Consider the following 19,584-nt stretch of genomic DNA (forward strand, 5'->3'; position numbering starts at 1 on the left):
AGACTCTCTCCTGTCATCACCATGAGTGCAGAGACTGGTGCCATCAGCTGTCTGCCATATCTGCTGTTCTTGGGGTGGGGTGGGGGGGCAGGGAAGAAAATGCATTTGTACTATCATTTCAAATGGTATCAGCATGTGCTAGTGCTAGCAGCACATCCATCCAATTAATACATTGCTTCCAGTAGAGCTGTGTTTTGGTAAATGACCATTTACAGTTGTGTAAACATATGGTTAGCATCCAACCATAGATAACCCTGTGCCTGGGACTGCTGTGGTCTAAAGCTTTCTTATCTAAAAATAACAGAGCATGGTTACCTTGGTGCTGAAATACCAGAGTGACAGGGACTGTATCCAAATGGCTGGTGATTTATGTCTCCTGCTCATCCTCACTAAGGATGTCAGGCTTCACAAGTATGAAGCAACATGCTGCAGCAAGGATGCTGCCATCCTTAGCATGAGTGCTGAGGAAGGCTAAATGGAGGCTATGAGAAAGTAATAGTACTGTGTAGTACTTCTAGGTGTATTCAGAGTGAGGCTAGACTTGATCAAGATCTGACATTTTCTTCCAGCCTCTGTTCTTTCCTGGGCATTTGCTCATCCACCCCTATCTCAGATTAAACCTTGGGGCTTATCAGCAATAAATCAGTTCAGAAAGAGTTAAAATAAATTAGCTGCTCTTCCCTGGGAGTCTGACACTGGTGGTAAATGTTTATGGCCTCCAAGAATCCCAAAAATCTGTCCCTCCCTCTCTGCTTTTACTGTGATGGATGAGCTACAGGTTCTGGGTGGTTTGCTCCCTGACCATTTCTTCTTGTGGCCTCTGTACTTTCAGTGCATTCAAAATGCAGTCAGAAAAATCTGTTTTTCCTGCTTCCTTGACAATAAAACCTGTCCTATGCCTGCCACTGTCTCAGGCTTTCGAACACACTCCTCCAACTGAAATGCTTTCAGTGAAAAAGCAGTGGGGGGAAAATATCAATGTCAGACTTCCATGTGTAGAGAAAAGAGCCTGTCCTGGGCAGAGCCTCCAAGAGCTTAGAGTGCCATATGGGTGCAGTTTTTGAACCCGTCTTGAAGAACACAAGCTGGGAAAGTCGGGCCTTACATCCAGACCTGAGTTACTATAGGTGCTCAGCCTGGCATGCCAGAGTCGCTGCTGCACCCAGAACCACAGGGCATGCTCAGGAAGGGACCTAAGGTTTTCGGTGACACAACAAACAAAATCTCTCCCTTCCACCAAGAACTGTTTTGGGTTTGGCACAGGCACTGTGCTGCAAGGCATCCAAGGGCTCTCGGCTTGCAGACTGTGCTTGCCCCAGCCTTGGCTCACTCTGCCTGGGCTGAGGTCAGCTGGAGCCTGGGGATGAGGCCAAGCCTGTATTTTGTATCATAGCAGGGGTTTCAGAGTACAGCCGAGGAATCAGGATTTTGGGGAGCTTACCCTGCGGGATTTGAAGTCACTACTCTCCCAGCATGGGATGCTCCAAATGAATATGTGCGCTGTGTGGAAATCCACACCTGTAACTAAAGATGAAGCACATGGCTTGTAACAAGAGCTGCTGTGAATGATCGAGTTAACTTGGCTTCAAGGGAACACTGGGCAAGTGCATGGAAAAAGAAAACCGTTGAGATAGTAGGTTAGTGAGGCTACTGGATGAGAAGAAACTAGGAGTTTCTCTCTTTCTCTACAACAGCAGCAGCAGCAGCAACGGACAGGGACCTGCCTGCCAAATAATACATGACCAGTGCTCCAACCCTCCCATGAGCATCCCTCTTCCAACAAACAGCTGGACGTTATTGGTACGCAGCTGGTGGTAGCTGCTACCATCTCTTACACTCCTTGAAGCAGTGAGGAACAGGCAGTGGTTTCAAAGGCAAACTCTCAGCAGGTGGCCTCACCTTTGAGATTGGTGCCCGCACTGGCTCAGGAGCTATTCAGATGGCAAGTCTGCCACTGAAAGTCATACTCAGTTCGCCCCACCTTGGGAGGGGGATAGCTGGGGTTACAGTTTATGCAGAAATATAGATGCTGAAAGTTGCTCCCAAAATGAGCACTTGACTTCAGGTGCTGCAGCACAGAGCACCACAGCATGCAAGGCACTCTGCTGACTGCCAGCCAAAAAGTACAACTCCATGGCAAGTAGCTGAATGCCAGAGGTCCTTGGGTTTTGCAGTCCCAGAGTATTCAGATTAAACCAGTTGTACCAGGTTTTGATACCAGTGACCTATGCCATCTTCCTCAATGCATTGTACCCTGTCTTCTGTTCTGCAACCTGAAAAAACACTAAACTAGTCAAAGCTGCACATGTAATTTTGAGGCAGAGCAGGGCTGGATATCCATTCCTCCACTGCATGGGGGTGGTATGTGGGGAGGTTATCCTCACTTTAAAAACTCCCCATTCAAGAAGCACATATACAAGAAACTACTTTCAGCTGAACAGTGGGAATGTCTCCAGAAAGTGCTGTGAATGCTCTCTGGAAAAACAAACAAACAAACAAACAAAAATGCGTGGCAAACAGTTATTCTGCAGCGTGTTCGGGGCGGGGGGGTATAATCTCTGCCACTTCTTCTACAAGCTGGTTTCTGACCTACGATTCAGATGTTTCATCAGAGTATTTCTCTTAGAAGTGTTATCTCAAGCAAATAAAACCCAGAGATGAGATATCACCTCCTGGTGATTAAGCAACGAACCTGATCGATTCCCTGGCTAATGATTATCTGAGATCTTTGCAGTACGGCTAAAGTTTAAACTCTCAGAGAGTGCAGGAGTTTTGGAGGACAGTGCCCGTTCCAGCAGACGGCCTCCCTCAGACCTTCAGTCTGGCCCCCTGAGGGATGCAACTACCCTTTTCCTGCTGAAGGGGGCACATGGGAGTAGCTACATGGCATGGGCTGGTGGGTGGACCTTCAAGGCAGGACAGCTGCTGGAAGCAGTTCAGTGCCAGTGACGTGGCTCTGGGCAAAATGTCACTAAGATGAAGGCATGGGGTACAGCAGTGCTCTGGGTGGGCCCCTGGGATCTGCAATACGTGGGCTACCTTCAGCCAAACTTGGCTCCAGCCTTGCTGGTTGCCATCACGACCTTCTCCTGATGCCCACACAGGTCATGCTAGTGCCTTACTAACTTCCCTTATTTCTCGTGATCCTGAAAAGCTCTCAGTACTGCCTCTCTAAAGTAAGTCTTTCTTTTTTTTCTTTTTTTCTTTTTTCTTTTCTATCAGCAAGTATTATCAGCTACTGCTTTCATCCTTTCTTGAAAAGAAAATGAAAAGCAAAGCTTCCAAGTAGATGGAATTATGTACTTACGGCATTAGCTTTTAGACAGAGCCAAATCGTATCTCCCAGATGATGCATTGCACCTGATGTAACTCACATCTGACAAACACAGCTAATACTGGCAGGGAGAGATTTGCTCAGTGTGCAGGTGCCCTCTATTTTGTCATGTATCGTCTGTGATGCACCCAACATTTTGTCCTGTAGCCAGGAAACTTGACTTTTGCAACAGCAGGAAGTACACAAAACTTCTCACACTCCTTTTGAATCTGGCCCCAAACGAGTCCTGCCAACACAACAGGACAATTAAAGATCTTTTTTTGACCTGACTCCTTTTTCCTTCCTATAAACAAGATGTGGGAGAGTTGAATTACGGATCAAAATGAATATTTAATTTGCATGCTTTTGGTAAACCAGAGAGGGGCTGTTTCTTCTCCCTACACTCTACCTAGCTTATATATTTTTCTCAAAAACAAAAACCCAAAAAGGTATCTGTTCAGTATTCTGTTTGAGGTTTTTCAGGCATCTTTTAAAAAAAATAATAATAGTATTTAGTGTCAAATATGTTAGATGAATAAAAGTGTGATTGTCCCCTAAATGCTCCAGATACCTTTTTCCAGGAGAGATATCCTGAAAAGTGGTGCTCCTGGAATCGCTTATTGAGCTTACTCCACTCCAGAGTAAGTAACAGCCATCAGCTGGAACTGAAGAAATGCAAATCAGAGGAGGCAACGAGCTGGAGCAGACTTTAAGGACATGTCCTGAAAAAAGAGAATCACTCACACACTCTTGTTCTTAATTAATGAGTATTTAATATTTGATACCATATGAAACAAGTCCAAGAGGAGTGATCTCACAGCATCCTTGAAGCTTTTAGTTAGGACAGTCTCATTAAAGAAAGGGAAGAATGAAACTGAACACAGGTCTTCCCTCTCACGAAAATTACCCTAATAACTAGAATAGAGGTAAAAGGCAACCATCACTATGAACTCTTGCTTTGGTACCTTGCTAAATTTTCTGTCTCAGTCTGTTTGTATCACTTCATAAAATTAGAGTTTGACAATTTGACCTATCTGAGTGCATTCAGTTTGTTTGTGGAGCATTAGAAAAGAAATCCAGGCTTTTGGAGGGAAGGAAAAACTGTTTTCAGTATTTTTCTTTCTTTTTCTACCTTGGTGACAGAATGATTTTTACTTGCTTATGGCTGGCTTGCCCTGACACAACAGATAAGCTTCTGAATCACAATAATAGATGAATGGCACGCATTTTCCCTGGTGTTTTTGAAAACTTAATTGTATTATTATATTTATTACCAGCAGATGATCAGCTATTTTCCTAGAACCACCAAAGGTTTAATGTATTTCTTGAAACAGAACCATTAAATCTTTCCTTCTGTATAGCAAAGCACAAAGCTCAAACTCATTTTTTTCTTGCTACTTTAAAATGTATTATTTTCTAATGCAAAGACTCATTATGTACATCCATCTCTATGGGGGAAAAAAATGAGCAGCTGCTCTCAGTTGTTCTCTGGTGACTGCTGATGACAAGAAAGCCGGGCTCCATATTCACTCTGGTAAAACTACAGCAGGGAGTATTATAGAAAGTATTTATGCTGTTGTTTCCTGTATGTCTCCAGCCTCGCAGGCATTGAGTAAGACCCCCTTGTATTAGTTACTTCAGAGCAAGGTGGAAAGCGGACCATCACCCGCCTTCCTCCAGCCCAGCGATGAGGTTTCCATGTCCGCTATGACACCGCCTGGGGACGTCGGTTCAGCCAGAGCCAGCCAGCCCTTCGGAGCCTCGCGTAGGCAAGAGAGGCCCTTCAGCTTTGCCACCCCTACCCTGCATCAACATAAACCAAGCTTGAAGAAAAGTCATTTCCCGGGATCAAAAAAACAGTAGGAACTGGAGGGCTGTAGCTCACTATCACCACCAGGTGGCACCCTGCTATTACACGTGTGCTACACCTTTCTGCACTCAAAAATACTTGGTAACAGGAAGTCTGATAGAGGATCAGCAGAACGTGTAGTAGTCCAGGTCGCATGATGACACCAGAAAACACTTAATTACAAAAATACCTGCAAGGGATCAACAGCAGAGAAGCTACCAAAAATGTATTCACAGTCAACAATATGAAGAGGTGAACAATAAAGACAAGCAGCTAAGCTTTTTCACAGTAGTTGCATCAAGAAAGATTTTTAGCTCAATTAAAAAGAAATCTTTATTGCCATTAAAAAGTGTGCTCAATAAAGACTACAAGAATAAAGAACTACATCCTGGATTGTTATATGGGCTATCTTTTCTGGTGTTTCATTTCACGTAGGTAACAAACCCCTTCCAAAGAATAATGATTTCCCAGCATTATCATTAATCTCTGAAATAAGATGTTCCCTGGCAATGTACCAATGCTTTCCTGTTGTCAAAGGACAAATCCCTTTGGAAATGCTTATGGTATTTTTCTTACAAAAGTTTTTAGAATCAATGTAATGAAAAGAAAAACAAAACCCAATCTGATTAATAGAACTGTAGCTCGCATGGCTAATACAAGCTGCCCCGGTGAGCTGTAAGTTTTCCTATTGGTCCTATCATCACACAGTGCCAGAGCACAGTCTCTCGCAGTTCTACTCCATCCCCTTTTCCTTCACTCTTCTCCCTCTCAGCTTTGCATGGTTTTATACTGAGGTAGCAATACCAGCGTGCTAGGCATACACAGGCAATGAACCACGCTACAGGAAAATAAATACACATCCCAGTTCACTGTGTGATGGTTTATGTGTGACTGTTATCCTGGCTGGAAAGGAACAACTGATCAGCGACAGCTTTAGAAAGGATGTCTGTAATGGCTATCATCTTGTTTTTGTTTTTGTTTTAACAGCAAAAATGAAGAAAGGATCAGAGGCAAAAATTGTAGCAAGAAGCACAGTAGGTACCCTCCCTTGGAAAGGTAACAGTCTTGTTATGTATCGTGCAATGCAGTACATTTTTTCCCCCTTTCTCTCTCCTTTACTTGGCAGGTTTTCCACATAATCTACTTTTCTTCTCTCAGTGCTTCTGTTTCACAGCCTGTTCGTTCCACTCCATTAGTGGTGGAAGATTCATAACAGATTTACTAGCCTTCATGAAACCAGTGTATGTTTGCTTCATGGGAGAATACCCTCAGTGGGTATTTCCTTCAATATCTGGGCAAGGGCACCAAGAAGGAGCCTAGCAGTTCTTGTTCCTTCTGAGCTGAGCTCAGCCTGGGATGAAGGGTGACTGTCAGTCTAATCAGAATTGCTTGCCTTTGTTTAATCACAGCAAACATATGGGGAAATGTATGTAATTATGAGCTCAGGGTCAATTAGTCCACTCTGCCATAACTGCATCTTCCAACAAATAGCCAGGCTGCAATGGTCCTAGCCATTTAGCTTTCATGAGTCTAAGGAATTTAGATTTTGACTCCTATGGCCAAAGATGGAGTTTAGATTGCAGATGACTAGTCACAAAGGCAGTAGGATTATATATTTGTCTGTAGGAAAAGAAAAGAGAATGTTCTTTATATTTTGAACCTTTTTGAAGGTTATTTTTTATCTCCGGAATGACTTCAGCTGAAAAACCCTATCTGACCCTAGGCAAAAACCCTTTTTTGCAAAACCCCTTTTTTCAAAAAGCAGGCTGCTGGTGTAGGCAGCAGCTGAAAGTAGGATCTGTGTGTATCACCACTGAACACACACTGGCCCCTCATCCTGCTGTCTCCTCCGCTTTCCAGCATCTCCACATTGCAAGTTCTCCCAGATCCTGCACTTTTGAAGCAGTGCCTGGGCACTGCCATGCTGAAGTCAGTTCCACCTGTTCAAACTGAAATCCCTCCAAAAATTGAATCTGGGAGCTGAAGATCCAAAGGGAGGAAGAAAAGTGATCTACCTCCTATCCTCACTCAGGAGCTCGACCAAGACAAGAAAGCCCCTAGGGCAGCAAACACCTCTTGCAGCTTGCTGCTACGGAAGAAGAGAAATTGAATCCAAATCTCTCCTTTGGGTCTGACAGAGGTATTATAACATACCTGGAAGAAAATCTGTGCCAGGGTAGGAATTGCAAAGTGAATGTTTGCCTGTGTTTGACCAGCTGAATCAGCACATCACAGCAAAAGGAATTCCCATTTTTCATCCCTTTCCACTAGTCACCAGCTACCCTGACAAATGGCTGTGGCTGCTTAGCTGAAACCCATGTTAGCAAACAGTCTTATTTGAAATTAGCACAGAGTTGCCTCCAAAGAGAAGTTACATGCAAAGCTGAGGCAAAGTGGGGTGACAAGAGGATGACAAAAGTGTTCAGAAAAAAGGACAGCGTGTATTTATTCATTCTAAATTTGACACAAGAAGCCTGATATTTCCTTTTTTAGGTGCTCCTTAAAGCAGGATGTCCATAAAACATGAGGCCCTGCAAAGGCACCTGGGTAGCATATGCTTGATGCCATCTGCATCTTAAAACATAGAGACTGCCCATGAAAAGATTACTTGAACCTTGCTTTTTCCTGAGTTGTTACTTCCCTAGGACACTCAAGAATCTGCATAAGAGACTCAGGAAATGCTGAGTCTCCCTGTAAAGCAGATATACTTGGACTGCCCACAGAACTGCTTCTCTGTACATTGCTATTTTCTGTTTCTGTGTTTTATTTGCATGGCCATCTGTGTTCCTCATCTCCTGAAAGCATATCACTTTCTTTACCACTCTCCTTCCACACTGATTTTAACAGACTCATTTTTTTGTCCTTCCCTTCTGTTGCTTTTGCAGCTTTTTCCCAATATTCCTCCATAAAAATGCCACCTTTTACTTCTAAATTACCCAAGTCATTCTCCTCCTCCTCCTCTTACTCCCTCTTATTGAATGCTCTGCTCATATTCACTTCCTTGCCCTCACTCAGGGATGGATCCCAGTGCAGCTCTGCACTTTTTTCTGTCTTCCCTTCCTCTCATTGTTCCCCTCACTGCAGCATTTTTACCTGAAATAGTCTAAACCCATTTTTGAAAATAGTCTAAAGCAAATTCTGAATGCTCTCCTACAACAGATAGCCTGAATTCCTTGTGGATCTGTGAATGCATATGCTGTGCACAGTTCTCCATCCCTCACAGCTGACAAACTAAATCTCCTTCTCAGACTGCCTTTCTGTTCACAACCCTGATATCAGCCAGTTGTGCTGTTTCCTAATTTTTTCATGCCATTTCACAGGTTCTTTCTCAAACTTCACTGTGGGCAATTTCTGTCAGAATTTTCCCTTACCATCTGATAATCATCTTGGGCACATGGGTTTCTTCCTCCACTTTCTGAGGCTGCTTGTCCACTTCTGTTTCTTTAGAGAGTGCAGCTGCACTGGCTGGGAAATGAGAAGTAGAAATGAGGAGTTTCTTGATCGAGGAAGCACATCGGAGGCTTTTGAAAGATCTGAACTCTCTAAACTATTTTATACACTTATTTCTGTTTTCTTCTGAAATAAAACATTCCGAAGGCCTAAAGTTAAGCATGATTTTAGTTCCTGAGACCCCCGCCCAAGAGCACAGATTTGCCACGTCCCTGCGTTAGGCAGAACTGCAGTCAGGCACTGAGGCTGACCATGGGAAGGAAGGTCAGCAGGAGGATTTGTCAGGGCACTAACGAGTCTCCAAGGATAACAGATTTATGGAGGGTAAGGGTGGAGCAAGTACTAGAGCAAGTAAAATGCTTTTCTCAAACAAGTAAATGAAATGCATAATTACACAAGAGCACTGAATAGAGGTTTCTGTTAATCTATGATCCGATAATCTTCTTTTGTTGCCACTTAGCAACAGAATTACAAATTGAGGACAGAAAGCCAGAGTGACTTAAAATTCCTCTTTTTGTTGGGGAGAAAGGAGAAAAGGGACCTCCTCAGGCTCAGCAGGTTTTCCAAGTACAGGCTTTCAGCACTGTTAAGCAGACACCTGAATTTCGAGTTGCCCAAAGTCCAGCTCAACAGGACAAATAAAATTGTTTATAAGAATTAGCAAATTTTACCCACAGAAACACTGGATTAAACCAAGCAAATACATCTAGGAACTGTGTTACTAAATCATACATACTAAGCAGGAAGAATGTGGAAAAAGAGACCTGTGGGCCAAAATTGCTATACCAGAAATTATTCCTAACTGGTGGATACAATCAACAGTCAGTCATAACACCTTTTAGAGGATCCACAATGTCACAGAGATGCAAAAAGAATGGTGCAAAAGGGCATTTTCATACTGCAACAACCCCTACCCAGAGCTGCTGGCCTTCATCTGATTTTTGAGAGACACCCAACAACCAACAAAGAGTGCCAGCCAACCTCAGCCCTCTCCTAGGTTCAACTATTTTTCTTGACCATCTCAGAGAATATGAGATTTAGGTGCCTTCCACCATTCTCTTTACATCTCAGACTTGTTTTTTTTTTTTCTTCTTACCTTTTTTTTTCTTCTCCTCTGCTGCTTAAATAACAGTCTGGAGTCTGGAGCAGCCAGACAAGCCGACATCTTTTGCAAAATTGCTATGAATCTGTGGCCAAAGAGGCGATTAAAAGACACATTAGAAGTTGCCTGACACCCAGACTCAGGCACATCTCAGAGAAGCTGGTAAGACTGCATGCCCTGCTTGTCATTAAAACCAGAAGCAGATTCTCCCTCATAGCGCAGTTCTGCTGTCTTTTCTTTGCATGCGTCCTTATCCTCAGAGACAAGACCTCAGCAACAAGAGCTTCTTCCCATGTAAAGGAAGGTATTCCCTTTACTCTTGGAGGGATGGGACCCCAGCCCAATAGTGCTGTCCAGCAACAGAGCAGAGAGAGGAGGGTATTCCAGGCAAAGGGCAATAGAATCAAAGGTGCTGTTAAAATGAAAGTTTCGTTTAATATTTACATGTTAAAAAAAAAAAAAGTTTGTTTTGCCAGGTTTGTTTATCTTCAGTCAAGGAGGAGGGTTTGGTTTTTTTTTTCATTTTTACAGTGATATTTTGCTCTAAAACTAAACAGGCAAGATCTGCCTATGCTAGACCCAGGAATCTTGTTTAACAGAGTCACTCTGTAGCATGACACAATTTTGCTTCAAATATCTGGAACTATTCGTTCCCAGCCCAACCTGACCACAGTGGCATGGGGAACAGGGCACTTTGCTTCCTCTCCTCTGTTTTTTTGGGTGGTTGAGCAAAACAAAGAGCAAGAGGAATCCTGGCTTTTAAAAGAGCTGGGGGATGAGGGGAGGTTCACAGAACAATTGCATCTGTGTTGATAGATTATGTACAGATTTGCAGTAAAATATGTAATGAACACTCCATCCACAAGCCAGTTATATGTATGCAACATCTGGTTTTGCATGCCACTTCAGGTGGGGGGGAAAACTATATTAAAAACTATGCTAAGCCATGTATGGCTCAGGGCTTTCCTGTACTGAGTTTGTCCCAACTTTTGCTTACCAATCCTGGGTTTTCAAAAAAAAAAAAAAGACAGACACACAAAATTGCTTAGCGGCAAAGAATGTGACTAGCAATTACACACTTCTGCTACTTACAGCCTTGCTCAAGTAATAGTACAAAAAAGGAGCAAAATTAGTATATGCTCCCCTTTTCATGTGGCTCTTCATACTTTGAGGAGGCACTTCAATACTTATCAAGCTGATACTTATTAAAAGAAAAAAAAAACCCTCCAAATTAATCTATAATCTAATATTCCGCAGATAACAGATGTGAGTTTTTTCCTTCTCAGGCTATGCTTCTTGCATCATTTTTCAAAGACTGAAGCACCTACTAGCTAAGTAGCATTTTTAAAGAAACAGCTCAAATTCACTTATTCCCTGTCACCAGGAGCCCAATAGCTATCAGTGTCAAGCTCAGAGGAAATCATCAGTAAAAAGTAGCAGCTTGCGATATCGAGAAATCTAATACTGAGGGCAGAGCAAATCCTTTGGCTTGTGTGAGAGAAAACACAATAGAGAAAATCATCCAAAATCTTTTGTCCTCTCTTCAGGGAGAATGCTAATTAGCAAGAGTGGATAAAGATTTTGATCTGACATTTCAAAGCATTTTCAGGGATCCAAGAGATCCTAAGGACTTGTCTATTCGGCTACACTTGAGACTTAGTTCAGATTAAAATAGTATGTGAACATAAACTGTGGTAACTTCTCTCCTAGATTTGGACAAGCTTCTACCCATGATGCCTTCTCTGGCCTACATGAAAGGGGATTAAAATTCCTCTGAAACACACTCACTCGGAGGGGAAAATCACAGAGGCAAACGGGATTAAAGGAACTTAGTCTACCAGTACGTATTCCCTAAGATAGCTTCTGGTGGCCCACTGTTGATCTCCAGCATTTTGGGCTGTGATGCAGTTTCAGGAAGATATGTGGTGCCGTGCAGCATTGCATACTAGTGAAGGGACCATGGTGCTGACCTACAAACAGGGAGGGCACCACATGGCAGGTTCTGTTGAGCAGGGATCCTTGTGCAGTCCCCCGATCAGCTGTACACAAACGCAGTGGCCACTCAGAGCAGGAGTGATTCACAAGCCATGGTTTGGGAACTGCTGTTAGAAAGATCAGTACAACAATTTCAGTTCTTACTATAAGGACTCCAGATTTTCTTGAATGACTTTACTCAACACTGAATTCCCCAGAGATACAAAAAGCTCAAACTCTGAAGGCAAAAATGTCCCCACAAGTATGGGGATGGCATGTTTCACTGGTATGTTCTACAGCATAATCTGCATTATAGAATATAGATTTTAGGGCCAAGCAAGGAAAGGGGTTTAAATTAATTGCCAGAATATGAAAGATTTATACTGAATTTAAGTCATTTGCATGTAGTGTTCAGTGGACAAACATCCAACATCAAGTGAAATTTTAGCGGGTTTGGGCAGCTCTGCTACTAGTTTAAACTGCTTCAAGCCAGGAAAATGAGCAGTTGTGGGAAACTGTTTGGGCCCTTCATGTCCCATGACAGTAGGCAGTGGGAATTCCCCTGAGATACTCACTAGAGACTCATCTAGTGCTGCTGATCACTGCTTGCACTGTGCTTTTTGCACAATATTTAAAATCACTGCATGGACTCCAGCCTTCTAAAAGAAGGTATTTGATTCAGGAACTAAAACTTCCTTGTGTACAAATGTGTGGGGGTTTGTTTTGTTTTGTTTTTTGTAACTATAGGAGAGATCTGACTGGCTGCTGTTTCACCAGCTGCTGTTCACCAGCTGAACACTACATATCTCTGACACAAGAGAGGTCTGGTGGATAAGGTGGCTGTTCTATTTGAGTTTATCCTAAACACACAGCAAGGCCCTGTTTCATTACTGTTGTAGCAAAGTCTAATGACTGAACAGTTTCTCAGCAATAGCATATGATGGTCCCATGCACTGTGCAGACCAAGAAAGAGGTGGTTTACGATCCCCAAGAAACGCACGCACACACACGCGCGCCCACGCACACACACACACCCCCCAGGAATGAAATGCATACCTCAGCTGCAAAAAATATGTTTTACAATAGCTGCGATTGTCTATATAGATCCAGAATAGAAGTGCAAGAACCATATCTCCAACTAAACGGCACCCACAGCACGGTATATATTTTATTTATGTACTATAAAAGACATTTTTGAAGCTAGTTTAGAGATGCTGAGTAAAGAAACTGCTATTTTAAACCTTAGAAAATGTCACACTGAACTATTCACAAATTTGCACTCTATAAACCTCAGCATGTTCCTGTTGCATGATCAAAATTTGGACTCCCAGCCAGGCTGGCAGTAGGTAAAGGGTATTATAAGCACAGAGGCTTAATCAAAAAAAAAAAAATGTAGCCTTTATTTGTCCATTTAAAGCAGAAGTTTGTGTTTGCAGGTATGTAAGTAGCTCTTGGCAGACAGCACTTCACACAATACATATGGAAGAGACTTTATTTGTGTATGTATATATGTGAGAACATACACAAACTGTATTTTTCCATACAATATACCAATCAATGATTGCTAGTTAATCTCCTGCTAACTCAACTCATGTAGCCCACAGCATTTCAAAGTGTACTAATTAATTTTGTCTCATTTAGTACAAAACTAGCTCCATTTACTGGCAATGTAGTGAGAAAGCCTAGGAATCTCAGAGCTACCTTTTGGAGTATTCCTTCAGCACATACTTTGTACCTTGCTCACAGAGTTAGCTTTCACATCTGCTTTGGGAATCACATCTGCTTTTGAGCTTTTAGCTCAGCTCATCTAGTCGAAGAGCAGTGGCTGGTTTACAACAACAGCTATTGCCTCTTTTTCTTTTTTTTTTTTCTTTCTTTTTTTTTTTTTTTTTGCTTTTCTTCTGCTTGTGTATCATATTGTTGCAGAATAAAACAGCGCATAGGCCTTCTTCAACACTTTTTCTCCTTTAAATGGTATAGTATACTTGATCCTTGTACTTAAAAGTTGGGGGAAGGCATAAAGAGAAAAAATAAAATACAGAAGATATTACTGTATCATACATAAGGGTCATAATCTGCTCTGTCCCTGCCCTTTTGGGATGTCTTTTTCTTTCTTTTCTCTAAAAGATACAATGGGGCTTCCTCTCAAATCGATTTTCATGCCATGCACAGATGCATTTGTTTTTGCCAGACCAGTAAATCTAGTAAATGGACTCGGAAGCTGATGCAAAAGTTCAGAGAAGCCCATGGTACATTCAGGAACATTGTTTATGAGATAAAATGATTAGCATAGCATTTCCTCAAAGCTTTTGGCAGGAAACAGGCACTGGTTCAATTAATAAAAAGAAAAGCATAGATGTGTGATCAGCACGCACATGACTGTCTCTACAACTTGATGGCTTCCTGCTCAACAACATGCCCCATTAATTTTATTCCAGGACAGAGAAGGATCTTATTCCAAGACAGGGCAAATCACTGGGAAGGTTAGGAGGACCGGACAGCACAGGCTATGTGATAGAGCGTGAACGCGCTCACAGGCAGTCTCAACTTACAGTTCACATCACAGACGCATCCAGATGAATCTAAATGGTTGATCTGCACAGACTGATCTTCATTAAAGAAAGAACTGAGTAATGTAAATGCCATTACAGGAAAATTAGCCATTAACCAATGACTAATTTGATCCTGTGCAAATTTGAAGAAGCTTCTGAAGAGACTACCCAGGTGGACCTGCATGCTGGAAAAACAGGCATTTCCACACATCTATTTGTATTCAGGTACCAGAATGAAGTGCCTGGGAATAAAGCCTTTGACTCAGCATTTTACAATCTTAAACAGCAAAATGCTGAGCAAAGTACATAGCTGCAATAGCTGATATAGGACCTTCAGCAAATATATATATAACCTAAGAAAAGATTGTAATCTAACCCTACAGAATTTTGATAATGATCATAATAGCTAGGAGAAGATTTTCATTGTCAGCAATGTCTGATCTAATTATTTGACATTTTGACATTTCTAATCATTTGACATTTTCAATCCACTGGGAATAAATCAAGCGTTTATGGAGATTCTCTTTAAAAAGTTTCATACGGTCTCAAAAGAGCCTAGTTAAGACCTTATGAAATGCGTGGATTCTGTTATTACTTTTGGCTATCAGAAATATTTGCATCATGTTAATTTACTTTGTACTTCCTACTGCAAGAACGGGACACAAAATAAACTAATAACCCGATTCATCTTATCACTTTGCTAACAAAGAAATCGACCTTTAAAAACACTGATCTCATGGCAAGTTCAAAGAATTTTTCAGCAATGTGAAAGGTCAAGGCATCAGGGCTGGCACAAGAGTTATTCAATTAGCTTTGCATATACATTGATTTTGTTCTTTTTCAAACACTTGTCTAGACTGATGGAGGTTGACTTGAATACTTATTAAATCTGAAGAACAGAAGTTTATTTTAGAGGGATCATATGGACTACAGAGGCAGCTAACGAGATAGTACCTCTTAGTGATCAGAGCCCAGTGAAGTTGGAGTTTAAACACTTCATAGCAGAAGCTTGCACACATGAATGAGTGCCAGGTGAATTCATAAATTAAAAATGCTCCAAAGCAACAGTCATCTATTTAGATGTTTCTTTTTCTGGACTTTGGGCTTGGATGCTCCCTAGACATAATCTTAAGATGATAAAAATGTGATTTTGTACTTGAAACCTAACCTAACACATCTCTCTTCTAACTCCTTTAACACTTTAAACTTCCTCTTTTTCAAACTAGCTTGATTTGATATAATATGCAAGATAAGGATGAATTTCTTATTTTCCTATGTAAGAGATAGAAGTATGCCCAATTCAAATAACCAATGTTAGTCCTACAAACAAAGCAAATCAAGAATGATCATTAAAATTCTAAATACAAACATACTCCTTATACAAAATAAAAATGAGTGGTGGAATGATAAACATGCACACACCATACACATCTAAAATGCCACTGTTTCTTATGCAGTTCTTTACAAATTAAAATTCAAGCTGAAACATGAACCTCCCTGAGCACATTTTTTAATTAGGAAAGTATTATCCCTAGCTTTACTGACTTGGAAAATGGCACAAAATCTAGCAAATAGTGAAATTCAACAGCAAATCTATCACATACCTCAGCAACTACTGTACTGAGCACTCACTGACTTGCCAGAGTTCTGCCACAGCAATTTAGTGGCAGACCACTGGAGTAAAACTTAAGAGTTCTTGACTCTAGTTCAGAAAGTTCAGACAAACTTCATTAAGAAGTAAATCTCAGGTCTTTTCGTATAAGTCCTATCGGAATGTTGCTCCAGGAAAATGAAAGAATCTTTCACATCTTTATAATATAGGAAGGATTTTTTCTAGTGTTTAGGAATTCATTAATTCTTTGGAAAATGTGCTATTTAAATTACTGAACGGCTTACCATCTATGAGCCATTTCCCTCTGATGTTACATGAGCAGTTAAGCTAGGTATAACTTACAGATTTTTATGGTCAGTCAGACATTCCAGCCTACCTGAGCATTTTGTCACGTAGAAGTAGTTAGCTTTCTAAGTAAAATCAAATAGAAGGGAATGGTGTAGAAAGCAAGGTGTTTACCTATAGAAAATAAGCATAAGTGTGTGAATGAAGTGTATAGAAGAGAGAAGTATATTGTGAAGCAGTTGGAAAACAGCTGTGATGTAAATAAGAGAATTAATGGGACATGTTTGTTCTTGACCTGAACATAGTAATGATTCCAAGTGGGGAGCATGTTTTCATTAAAAATAGGCATTAATTCTAATTCTTGAGAGATGACCTTCAACTGATTTGGAATTCAGATAAGCCTTAAAGTATTTACATATTTTAGGATTATCTAAATTTTTCCATGACTGAGGAGGGTTTCATGCTTCTTGCCTTCCATAAGGCCAAGCTTACTGGGCACAGCAGGGACTCTGCCTTTTTCTTCTGCAGCCCTCTAATCACCTTATATGCTACTTCCTTTATTTTAGGTGTCTCAGCAACTCCCCCATATCTCTTGCTCACCATTTTTCTGAGTTGTTTGTGTCCCCTCTGCCCAGATAGCCTTATTTTATTTCTACATCAGCTATATAACCCTCTTACTCCTCCCACAGCAGGTTTCCTAAATATCTCTTTTTGAGGGGCTTTCAGTGACTCTATTTACTCTGTTCTTACAGTTGGGCTCCGTGTGTATAAGGCTGTGTGTTGCTCTGCTTTCCTTGGGACATGCATACTCCCAACGAAGACTCTGAGAGCTGCTCAGCTTCCTGCTCTTCATGGAAGCTTCCCTATTCTTTCAGTAGGCCAAGAGTTTCCCAACCCTATTAGTCCTCAGTGCTTGGCCACTTTTCATTTCACTTTCTTTTTTTTTTCTTTCCCTTTTTTTTTTTTTTTTTTTTTTTTTTGTCTGGCAAATAAGTTATTCAGGTTACAAGCTTTGGACTCCCATTGCACTGAAAGGTTTTAACAATAAAAGACTGACAACTATCAATCACCACTTGCTGGATGCTTGGCAGTTAGTCTTCCCCTTTCTCCTTCTCCCCGCACAGTCACATGCTCCGTTTTTCCCTCAAGGTAGTAAGATTCCATTCACTGAGGCTGGTACACTCCTCAAAATTGTAGAATCCAGTTAGATGCTATTGTCAGAAACTCTTCCATTACAAGCAAACTCAATCAAGATGATGATAATTTTGCAGCCATGTCCTTCTAGAACCATTGCATCCTTCTCCACTTAAAAGTCAGCCAAGTAGGAGAAGCCTCTACCTTCTCTTCAATGTCATCATTTCCTCTAAATCCAAACAGATGCCTTTTTTTTTCAGCTAATACTCTGTTCACCTTTCTCCTTGGCCAGCTATTCCAAATCCCAAATTCCTGAACCCTCTCACACATTTTACCTATAGCACTTCATTGGCACTATTTGTGCTAAAGGGTTCAAGGTGACAATGGAAGGAGGAAGATCCAACTATCATCAGTTTTACCAGGATATAGTAATTTTAAATTAAGTTAATGTGAGATTTTAATAGAATTTTATAAAAAATTTTGTATGTTCCATGGCCTTCCTGCTCAGAGAAACATTAACACTTTTACCTTCTCACTGATTCCACTCATATCTTAGAGCTTGCAGCAATAATGTAGTTATTTGCAGAATGTATGAATGGGGATTCACAAACACACACAGAGTCTAGTTACCCTTCAGAATGGTGGCCTTGCTAATAGTCACAGCATCCCCACCTAGATTATGTGGGATGGGGAAAGACCAAAAAACAGTAAATCAAGGAGGAGAAAAAAAATTGATGCTTGGCGTTACTATTTCCCATGCTCCTTGTGCATTTTGAAAACCAGCTGCCAACAGGTCAGTATTATAAAAGAAGAAAGTAGAATAGATAACATTGACAGTTGAAATAGACCAGCCCCATAGACCTGATTTTTTCAGAAACTGGCATCTTGCAGGAAAACCTAAGAAATATAATTGATTTTTCTTTTTAAAATCACTCTCCCACAACAGAGCAATTTCAGATGCAGGCAAGTGGCAATTTCATTAGCTCCTTGGCATTCTTTTTTTGTCAAACAGCTGATAACAGATGAGAGGGCAATCTACTTGCACTAGCATGCAGATCACGTCTCTTCCTGACATACAGAGCTTTGCTGCTTCAGAGAGACATTTACAAACAATGAGAGCGAAATAGCGAAGCAAAGCATCAACGCATAGATCTAAGAGCAGTATTTTCCCCTCCAGGATCTGAATGGATCCCACAAGCACTAGATCTCAGCATGATTTGTCACGGCTGGACTTCTTGCGTTGACTCTCACATGCACGCAGAATGACCACAGAATGCTACCTATGTATTAGCCTATTCTGCTTTAAGTACAAAGGGCACTTTGATTCCAGTTCAGAAGATTACTGTGTTATAGTTTTTTTTTTTTTTTTTAAAGCAGCACTGCCTAAAGAGAACTGACCACATAAAGTAGTCTGAAGGCATGAAAGATAGTGGGGAATGCCTCCATGACTTCTTTCTAAGACTGTCATCATAGTCTTCTTCAAGTTAGAGACAGAATGGCTTTTCATTAGAATACTGTCTCAAGAAATCAGGTAAAAGCTAAGTATACTACCTCCTGAAAACAAATGCATAGACTCAGTGTTGTTTTGCAGGAAGGACATGCAGAGAAGGAAAAGCCAAAGGAGGTTGTTTCTTTCAGTTAGCACAGTGTGTACAATCCTTATGTGATACAATCAGAGAAACCCAACTTCACCATGTCTACACCCTGCATTTGTACCTTCTCACTTTCAATTTAGTCTGGGACTGAGTTCATACCTGAAACTCCTTTTACTTAAATGGTTGTTTCAGAGCAAACATAACTCTGCTAATATAATAAGAGTTTGACAATTAGAACATTAACTAGATGTTAATTTAAGCGACTAGCATATACTAGTTGCCTTGGCTCCCTCTGGGGTCGGTGGAGCAAGAAAAGGAGAGATGACTCATTTCATTTTCCTTGCACCTCTACCTTCCAGAGATCTCTCCATGTGTCTCTTTCCAGTAACTAAGAGGAAGCCTCAATGCCTAGCTGAAAAATAGTCAAGACAGATCCTCATCCTAGGAAATCAGCTGTTATTTATGTTATGTTATACTACCACAACTGCCACTGATCATTTGGGATGTTAATTGAAGTTTTCTTGCTGACTTCAGAAGGACTTGCCTTCCCCTACTACTTCTTTTGATGAGAGGCAGCATGGTATCAGATTCTATTTAAATTAGTTTTCAAAAAGAAAGGTTGCTCTTTTTAAACAGGCAGGGGCACATACGGGAATCTGTCTCCCACAGTGGCCCATTAGCACTGCTTGAGCCAAACAACGAACAAACTTAACTTTCC

Source organism: Dromaius novaehollandiae, chromosome 2, assembly GCF_036370855.1.
Source record: "Dromaius novaehollandiae isolate bDroNov1 chromosome 2, bDroNov1.hap1, whole genome shotgun sequence".
In the NCBI taxonomy this organism is placed as follows: Eukaryota; Metazoa; Chordata; class Aves; order Casuariiformes; family Dromaiidae; genus Dromaius; species Dromaius novaehollandiae.